The sequence below is a fragment of the Ambystoma mexicanum genome, chromosome 8, assembly GCF_040938575.1.
Source record: "Ambystoma mexicanum isolate Mex_15411 chromosome 8, UKY_AmexF1_1, whole genome shotgun sequence".
Taxonomy (NCBI): domain Eukaryota; kingdom Metazoa; phylum Chordata; class Amphibia; order Caudata; family Ambystomatidae; genus Ambystoma; species Ambystoma mexicanum.
The window spans coordinates 1395587869-1395597835 of NC_090929.1; positions in this window are offsets into that span (position 1 = coordinate 1395587869).

Genomic DNA, 9967 nt, shown 5'->3' on the forward strand with positions numbered 1-9967 from the left:
CATCCACATAGACAGTGGGCATTCCCTCACACTTGTCTTCTTCAAAGACTTTGTGTGGGGAATTAAGGTATGCCTCCATGTTGTCCTTGATTTTTAGACTTTCTTCCTCGAGACAGTTTTCTCTGGCACAATCATGCAAGTCAGCCAGACCTTGCGCGAGGGGACTCTTCTTGTTTTGGCCATATCTGACCTCCACAGGAAAGCCTTGCATTGACAGAATCCAGGAAGTAATTCGGGAATTACTCACATTTCCGGCCCGGATTCTGTCACTTTGGAGATATTGCAGAGGCTGGTGTGGAGTCTCCACTATGATGTGTTCCCCCTGGATAAACGGGCGGTAATTCTTCAATGCCCACACCGTTGCCAGGAGTGCCTTCTCACAATCGTTGAATTTTTCCTCCACAGAGGATAAAGTTTTGCTCGCATAGGAGATTACGTTATTGACCTAGTCATGCATTTGGTATAATACTGCTGTCAAGCACGTATTAGAGAACCCCGTCTCCAGGAAGAACTCCTTGTTTCTGACAGGGTAAGCTAGGCAAGGCGCTTGTGAGAGGCTTCTTTTGAGTTGTCTTACTGCCTCGGATTGTTCTGGACCCCATTCCCACTTGACCCCCCCCCTTCAGCAGATGAATCAGGGGTCTGGTGATCTCTGCGTAGCCCTCAATGAACTTTCTGCTGTAATTAGTCAGTCCAAGGAGGCTCCTTAGTTCCCGCAGAGTTGTGGGGTCTTTCAGTTTCTGAAGTGCTTTCACTTTCTTTTCCTGGGGACAGAGGCCCTGAGCAGTAATCTCATGCCCCAAGAAATTAACACGGGTTCTACACCACTGTGCTTTCTGAAAGGAAAGTTTTGCTCCGGCGGCCCTCAACTGCGTCAGAACATAACGGATCTCCGCTATGTGTTCCTCCACAGATGAACTTTTGATGAGGACATCATCTACATAAGCCAGGTTACCCCTCGCACCCAAGTCGGGCATGGCCTTATGTAGGAAAATGTTGAATTCATTGCCGGAGTTGAGGTATCCGAAGGGAGTCCGGGTCCATGTGTATTGCTGGCCCCCAAAGGTAAAAGCCAGTTTGTATTGGTCCTCCCTGCTGACAGGCACGGTCCAGTATCCATTGGTCAGGTCTATTGCAGTGAATACCTGTGACCCCTGGATCTGGGCCAGCCCTTGGTCAATGTAGGGCAGTTGCCATCGGGAAGTATGGACCCGTTTGTTGAGCTCCCTGAGGTCGGCGCAGAGTCTCCACTGGCCGTTTGGCTTTAATATTCCCAGCACCGGATTATTGAAGGTGCTGTGGATGGGACGGATTATTCCCCTAGACTCAAGGTTCTTAATTATTTCAGTAAGGGACTCCATGGATGCGAGAGGCAAACGATATTGCTTCACAAACACTGGAGTCATGCCAGGGTCCGTGGGGATTGTTGTTGTGTGGATGTCGGTGCGACCACAGTCATAGGAGTCTACCGCAAAGAGATCTTGGAAATCCAAGAAGACTTGTTTCAACTTTTGCTTTTGTTCCAGAGTCACACAGGCATCAGCTAGGTTGACTCTCTCTTCCACCATCTGCCTGAAGCCTGGAAAGACCTCTGGTTTGGCTATCTCAGCGGCCTCCTCCAACTGGGTGGAGAAGTCCCTGGTCAGAGTGCTGATTTGGACTGGAGGCTTCAGGTGGGAAAGGCAGCCCTCAAGGACCTGGAAAATCACCTCATCCCTCCTGAAGTCACAAGTCACATCTTCCTTACCATAAGGGCAAGAAGTGTACACCAGGAAGTTCCCCCATGCCGGGTAAAAATCCTGTCTGGTGTCGTATTGTCATCACTGTCACTGTCAAAGCAGTCCTTGGGGATTGGCCCTAACAGTTCATTACCTAAATCTATGGAAAAATGTCGGTCATCAACCGCCATTCCAATAATGGTGCCTGCGGCTAGAGTAATACTCTTTAAGTCGCTGTTATCCACCTCTATTAGAATGGTGTCATGTTCTATGTTGACTAATGGTGTTGGATTTACCCCCAACCCTTGCTGTTGGAGAGAAGCGTTTAGATGTATGTAAGCATCAGGGTTTTGCAAATATTGTCCTCTTTTAGCTTTCACTTCCAGGGAGAATTGTCGGGTCCTTTCTGGGATGGTGACTTCCTCTTTGATCTGAATTTCAACTGCATAAGGTAGCAATTGAGCTGATCTAAATGCTTTTTCTGGATCATCAAAGCCCATGGGATTATCCGCTAATCGGGACCAAGCTTTGAAGTTTATTAGGTCCAAACTAATGGCAAAGCGATTGAGAATGTCACTGCCTAAGTAAAAGGCGGCAGTAACGTCTCGCACGAACCAACAATTATGGACTATGCTCTTGTTGCCAATGGAGATTTTGAGCATACACCTGCTTGGCAGGAGATGTTTGGAATTAGGTGCTTCCAGGTCCATTTCCCATTTGTCTATCAGTTTGAATGTGGGAATGGCTGGATCTTTTGGGAGTTGGCGAAACATGGCTTCGCTGATGAAGCTCTTACCATTGTTCACGCACACTCGAGCGAGAACGGAGTCCTTCCCATCATTTAACTGAACAGGGATTAACAACTGCTCTCCAATTTGCTGAATATCAGCCACGCTCTGAGCTGATTTCACATCTTTCTGGACTATAGGAGTGGGAGTTTCTGATTGTGGATTAGTAAAGAATTTCAGGGTGTTTCCTTTCAGTATGGAATACCACCTTAAACTGGAAGGAAGGTTGATTTTCAGAAATAGAGAGGACCCCCCATCACCAGTCTGTTGTCCTACTGCTATTACCGTCACGTCTGGAATTTGGCTATTCTGGAAGTGAAATTCTACTTGGTCAGATTTTTGCTCAACCATGTGGCAGGTGCCGTTTAAACTAACATGGTTGACACTCTGTTTTAATTTTATTGGTCGGCTAGTCTGGGTCCAGAGGACCTTGTTTACACAATCTATTAGGGGTGACAACCTTCTCAGGAGGTCATTCCCCAGTGAACAAGGGGTGCCCTCTGGAGTCACTACTATGACCGGTTGTTTCACCTTGTGTCGCCCGATCTTAATGTCCAAATCTGCCGTCCCCTCGACGGGAATTTCCTTCCCGTCAAAGTTCTGGAGTTGTCCAGGAAGTGAGGTGAGAGGAATTTGGTAATTCCCTCCCCTTCCTGCATTCAGTTCATCAAAGGCCCTTCTGGACAGAAGGGTAGCTTGAGATCCCGTGTCCACCAGTGCCAAAATTGTACCCTGCCCCTGTACTTGTACCGGGGCATAGTATCTTCCCTCCTTCTCCTCAAGGGGGCACAGATAATGCGCATTTTTGGACAACTGGTGGGCTAACTTTCTGGTTTTGGACATCGCTAGCAAAGAGATTTGGGCAGAATTCTGTGGAGAGCCTTGGGAATCTGAAAGAAAAAGTTGGCAACTGGAGATCAGAGCCATTGTGGGTTCCCCTGGCTCCGGTTCCGGGCCGCCCCCCCCCTTTTTGGAGGCAGTCACCAGGATGGGTTTGAACCAGGGGATTTTCTTGCTGTTGGTTCTGGGATGAGATGGTGGGCGGCGGTAGCTCAGTCTCCACATCTCCCCAGTCTGGATTTGCATCCCTAGGGACCCATTTTTCTTTGGGAGGAGTTCCCCCCTCTCTGAAGGAGAAGATCATTTTCCCAGGATCCTCTGAGGATCCCTCTCCCTCAAATTGGAAGATCTGTACCTCCTCCTCAAACTGAGTCTGTTTGGGTCTTTTGTTTCTCCTACCCCCCCTCTGCTCCTTAGGAGGCAGACTTTCAGGGGCAAGAGATTTTGTTTCCGGTTCCTGGTTTTCCAGGGGCTGTTTACAAGTGAGGAAGGAAGCTTCCTCCAAGGCTTTACACCCCCCTTCCCTTTGTGCCTCCTCCCTGGTAACCGGTGAGTTATCGGGGTGCTGCCCCCGTCATTGTTCTGGAGCACCAGGTCCAGAGTTGGGTGCGTTCTGCGCCGGCATGCCGATCTGAGGGTTCTGCTGAGCCCTCAGTATGTGACCCAGATCCCGCGCCATGTTTTGAACCTGGCGCTCTAACTGGGAAACCCGCTCAGGCTGATACGGGGCCCTGTTTTCTCCCCTGGGCTGATCCCGGGAAGGGTAGCTATCCCTTCTCTGGTAGTACCCCTGGTTGGGAAGATTTGGATACCCCTCCACCCTTAGCCTCCCCTCTCCCGGATTAGGTTGTCTGGGCTCAGGGAATTGGGGAAAGAAGGGTGGAGGATTTTGGGGCTGGAAATTGGGTGGATACCTGGGGAAAAAGTTCTGCCCAGGATTTGGTGAGTTTCTGCCCTCCGGTGGGAAGTTAGGAGGGAAGTTCCCTGGGTTAGGTGCTTGACTGGATCCCCCCCCTTGGGCTGGAGGAGTCCACACATAACCCAGGATGGGTCGATTTGCCTTGTAACGGGGACTTACATAATCAGGAGAGCGAGGGACCCCATTTGTGGGGCTGCCTCCTTGGCTCCCTGTCTGTGACTGGCCCGAGGACCTTCTGGGCCTAGCATTATTAGGTGCAGGTAGGTTTTTAGGCCCCCCCATCTCCAACTCTAAAACGGGGGTAACCTTTACCTCTGCCACCTTGGCAGCAGCAGGGGTGTTGTTGGCTTTGGGGTTTTTGGGCGCATTATTTTTATTTTCTATTGGCTTCTGCACCTCATAGATCCGTGTCGCCTGTTCAATGACCTATTCTAAAGATCTTTTCTCATGAAAATCTCTCACGAGCTGGGTCATTATGTATTTGGGCAAGGCATGGAAAAAAGTATTAACAAATTCTCTGCTGTCTGTGCGCACCCTTCTGGTGGTCTGCGCAAAGGCACGTTTCAGTTCTTGCACGAATTCTTGTGGGGCCTGATCCTCCCCACATTGCAAATTGTAGGCTGCCTTGCGAGCCTCTTGAGGATTTCTGTGAACAGAAAAATGTTTCAAGATGGCCGCCTTATAGGTGGACCATCTTAAATGATTTTGGTCCTCCAGCCCCGCAAAGAAACTGGAGTATTCTGGTGAGAATGTCCATTTGACGTACTGGATGCAGCTACCGCTGTCCTTCAAATGGAAAGTCTCCATCATTTGCTCATAGAGCTCCAAGTGTTCCCAAACAGAGTACTTGGCGTTCTTATGATAAGGCGTGATGACACTCCTGATTGCCTTAATCTGTTTCAATGGGTCCTTAATCAAGGCCCTTTTTGCCTTATTGGCCTTTTTGGTTCGGGTAACCCTCGTCCATTCGTCCTCTGACTCAGAGGCACTGCTCCCAGAGGTTCCTGTCTGATCTTCCAGGCTTTCCCGGATTCTGCGAGCCTGGGAATGGCTGGCAGAATGTGGGGACCTGGTCTCCTGTGTCCTGTACCGCTCAGAGGAGTCTTCAGATCCCTCCTTGGTGCCAGGATTTGATGGGTACCCCCCCCACTGACCTAACTGGGCAGAGGTTTTCAGGATGCCCTTAATGGGCCTACTCACCTGGGGTTCCCCATCAAATTGCACTGTGCTTGAGTGCCCATACCCGGATGCCCGCCCCTCCATTCCTGGGTGGTACTGGCCTATGAGCCCCATGCTTCTGGCTGGATAGTAATCTGCCATCCCTGTGGCCCTGTGCTCATGTGCGCCAGGGGACATGGGGGTGGCAGAGTCCAGGGACTGAGAGAAATAAAGGCCTCTGGTACTAGGGCTCCTGGGGTTACGCTCAGGAGTTTCTCTTTCCCAGCGAACCTCATCTCTATCCGCCCCTGCTCCCTGTTGCAATGCAAGAGCCTGCGCCTTCAGTTCCTCAGTCAAGGCCTTACTAGACTCTATCAGTCTCTCCTGCATCGCCACCTGTTGTTGGAGCCTATCATTGTGCTGGCAGAGAGCCTCATTCTCTCTCTGCATTTCCTGATTGGTCCTGGAGCACTGGGCTAGTCTTTGCTGCAGGAGGGTTACCTCCTGAGCTGTGTCCCTATTGGCCTGCTCCTTTCTTGCCAGAGCATCCTCCACCTTCCTGGTGTGCTCTAACAAGTTCTGGTGTTCTTTTTGGAGGTCACCCAGTCCCTGGAGGGCCAGGTGATTTTCTTCCATTTTCCTTTTTAAGTGGCAGACTTCCTGGCCTAAGGTATCCCTTTCCTGACTAAGAGCCTGCATCTGTGCCGCCAGGTCGTCCCTTTGCCTTTGGAAGGCACCAGCTTTCTGGCGCTCCTGGTCAAATTCTGCCTGGGTATCCAGGTCTTTCAAAATCAGTTTATTGCTCTCTGCCTTCTCCCTATCTAGGTGGCTTTGCAGGGTGACTACCTGCTCAGCACATGCCCTATTGAAGTCTAACTGTTGCTCCAGCTTTTTCTGGCTCTGCAGTAGGGAGTCCAAACCTTCTTGGTACTCCTTCTGCAAGGCCAGAAATCTGGTATCCTGGTCAGCATTTTCCTGTTGCAGGATGTCCATATCCCTCTTTATTTTAATGATGTGCTGTCTACTCTCATTTTCTGACTCCTGGCTCCCCTGCAGCCTCTGCTCAGAAGAGACCAGGTCAGATTGGACCTTCTCTAACGCCATCTGTCGCTTATTCGCCAGATCTTGGCTTTCAGTACATTTATCCTGCATGTCTCCCATATATAGGTACAGGTATGCCGCTATCCTAACCATCTTGTCTTGTTCATCCTTAGCTTTAGGAGCCATGTGTAGTTCACTCAGGGCCACATGTAAGGGACCCTGATCTCTCCATATATCTGACCCTGTTTCCGTGACCTGTTGCGTGATGGCCTGCAACCAGACCATGCGGTCCTGGTGAGTCCACTCACCTCTCACAAATAACTTATGTAAGAAGTGCTCTCTGGCTATTTTCATGTCTACTAAGGTCGTCATTCTAGAGATTGGTCTCTGTCCTGACTTACAGAAGTTTGTATTTTATTTTATTTTTTTGCAAAACAGACCTTTTCCTTAGAGCGTTCCTTTGAGGAGTGCTTTACAGCGTAACACAGCGTGTGATCCGACCGGATATGTGTATCTGGTCAGCTGGCACGCTGTATTAATCTGCACAAGTGATCAATCTAATCCAAACGTCCGGCACAAGCCCCCAATTTGTAAGAGGATTCAATTCAACACTACAGCTAAGTCAATGCCTAGTCTGGGATACTGAATGGAAACCCTTATTAATATACCTTTATGTCCAGTTCATGCGTTCTGGATGACTACCCCTATATAACACCCCTCTCTTGGAATCCTCCTGACCCCGCTGAGCCAAGAAGTAGTTTTGTTTTGCAAGTTTAAAAGGTTTATTTGATAATTTAAACAATAGATATATATATCACACTTTATAATAAATTAATAATTGAATATCACACTGAATCTGAGCAGTAATCAATAATGGATAGTCTGGCACTAGCACACTTGTGAATAGGAACAGAAGAATAATGTGGTAGAGAATGCTTTATATAAGTTCAGATGGATGTAATGTTGAATGAAAGTGCAATACAGAAAATACTCAATAGGATTTCAACAAAACAATGTAATCACTTTTCTCTGGCAATCCCCTCCCCCCTTTATGCAATGCAAGGAAATGGAAGGAAAGCACACAGTTCTCAGAAATGCAATCAAATGTAATTCAGTTCACCCCAGCAAGCTTAGACTACAGAAGTTGGAAACACAGGCCCAAAATGCTTTTATATGTGCTGGCAATGAAGTGAACAATATGCTACAATGCTTTTAATTCCCTCTAGAGGTTCAGGGTGAGTGGAATATACTTGGGATGAGTTCAGGCTCACTTTAGCAAGGATCTAGGAGTAACTAGCAGGTTAAACGAATTTTTGGTAACTGAAAGCAAGAAAACTGCTGTTTTCACACGTTGAGAAATTTGCAAATCGCGGTAAAATCGCGAGTGCATTTTTCGCGATTGCGGCAAAACTATAGGGTGTAGCAATGCGATTCTAGGTACGTAGAAAAGCCACGATTCCCAGCTTTCGGAGGAAAGTTACTGCAAGTCTCTAGGACAAACGGTCACGGAGATATGAGCGATTAAATAAAGGTAGTTTTTCGGCTTTGGAATGTTAAAATTCAAAGTGACAAGTGCAGCTTGCAACTAGAAAATGACAGGTGACAGCTTTGCAAATGACAGGTGACAGTTAGGAGACAGTTCTACTTAGATTAAAATAGATTGAATTATATTATTTTAACTAAGAGATTGGTTCTGCACAGTTCTGCTAGGTACTCACACTATTTTCTTGAATTAGAATGGGCCTCGCCACGGATCTGGTCAGGTTTTAGACTGGACTCTGGTCTGGTCTCTGCACTTCACAGTGATCTGGGTCAGCTCTCTCTCTCTCTAGCCTCTCTGGATTCTGGAGATTGATGGATTTGAAGTCTGGATCTCTGGATGTGGTATGGTCCGGCAGAGCGCATTGCAGCAAATGGAATTGAATGTCCCTATCTGTCCTGTCTGTCTGCTTTTATGTGTTTTGAAAATGGGTGTGTGTGCAGCATCACTAAGCTCTACCCCTCTCCACTTGTCATTGGCCACTTCATCCGCTTCCCCTTGATTGGGGGAATGAAATGAAGTGTCATCATGATGAGGTCTGTTTATGGTACAGAGAACCCACCCCTGTCAAATTACACACAATCTATATTTTGACCCAAAAGACATATTTGCACAGGTACACATTTGTTTAAAATTACATGCACCCTTCACATATCACAGGAGGTATACCCTGTCCAAATCTGCTCTTCCTGGGAGCTTGCATTCAGAAATGGCGACATTTGCACTTTTTAACTGGTTTCGCAATATCGGACATTACCCCAAATTTATACACATGTGCGCAAGGAGTATGGACATTACTTGATGAAGTGTCAGATTTTTAACATGCATGCATTTTAAGTAATACCCTCTTAACTGCTAGTTTGCCCCCAGATCATGCCACCGGTTCTAAAAACCTCTTAAAATGTGGGCAGAAAAATCACAAGAATTATGGTATCATTTAAATAATTTTCACAAGTCCGCTCTATGAGTTATTCATCTTTTTCTAAAACCATATTCTGGCTACAGGGGTGTGGTTTCCCCCCAGCACAAGGTTGAATTTCTGGTTTTTCCAGTTCTGCCAAGCCAGCTTGCTCTCACAGGCAGTGCTCCTCCCCTTTACTTCCAGGAGTAAGCTACTTTTACGGCCTCCGTAATAAAACATTTGCCTGAGTCAGGACAGGGCTTTGTTCAATTTCCTGCAGAGCCCAGGTAATTCAATCAGGGAAGTGTCATATCCCTTTTGGTGGGAGCAGCAAAAGGGCAGCTAGGCCTGGGAACACAGCTGTTGTGCAAGTCTCATCTCCTGTCGGGGGTAGCTGGTGGGCAGAATTCAGTTCCTTAAGCCAGGCCCCAGCTAATGTCACTTTTGTTCCCCAGTTTAAGTCAAGACAATTTTTTACATATGCAGCTGGGATGCTGATTCTAAGTTTAAAACTATGACATTTAAATAATTGCAACCTATGTGACACTCAAAAGTAGGTCACTCATTTCTTTTAAACATTTAGGTTTTTAGTGTCTTTCAGTCCAAATTTACTTAAACTGCTGAAATCCACAGCTCAGCCAGTCTTGTTATGAACATTCAAGTCACTTCAGAAAATAACTTTACATTGGATCCACCTCTCAGTAAGTCTTTCTTTGGCATGCTTTGGGTTCATCTATTCAGTTTTAAACAAAATCTGGTGGTTTTAAAACGCCGGCTTTCTGATAGTCGTGAGTACTGGTACTGCACCCATTTTTGGGATTTAAGAAAATGAATTCCCCAAAATTCTAGGTTACTTTTGGCAATCAGCATTGCCATTCCCAATGGTTTCAGACTACTGTGTGGGTAGTCCAATGGTGGTTTTAGGCAGTGCCCTTCTGTGCCCATAACATCGGCAAATGGGTGGCAGCCTATTCTTCATGCACTTCCCTGGGCATTTTCTGGGAAGCTCTGGCCATCATGATGTTTTCCATGTCAGTACTGCACAGTTTTGAGGTAGGGCTC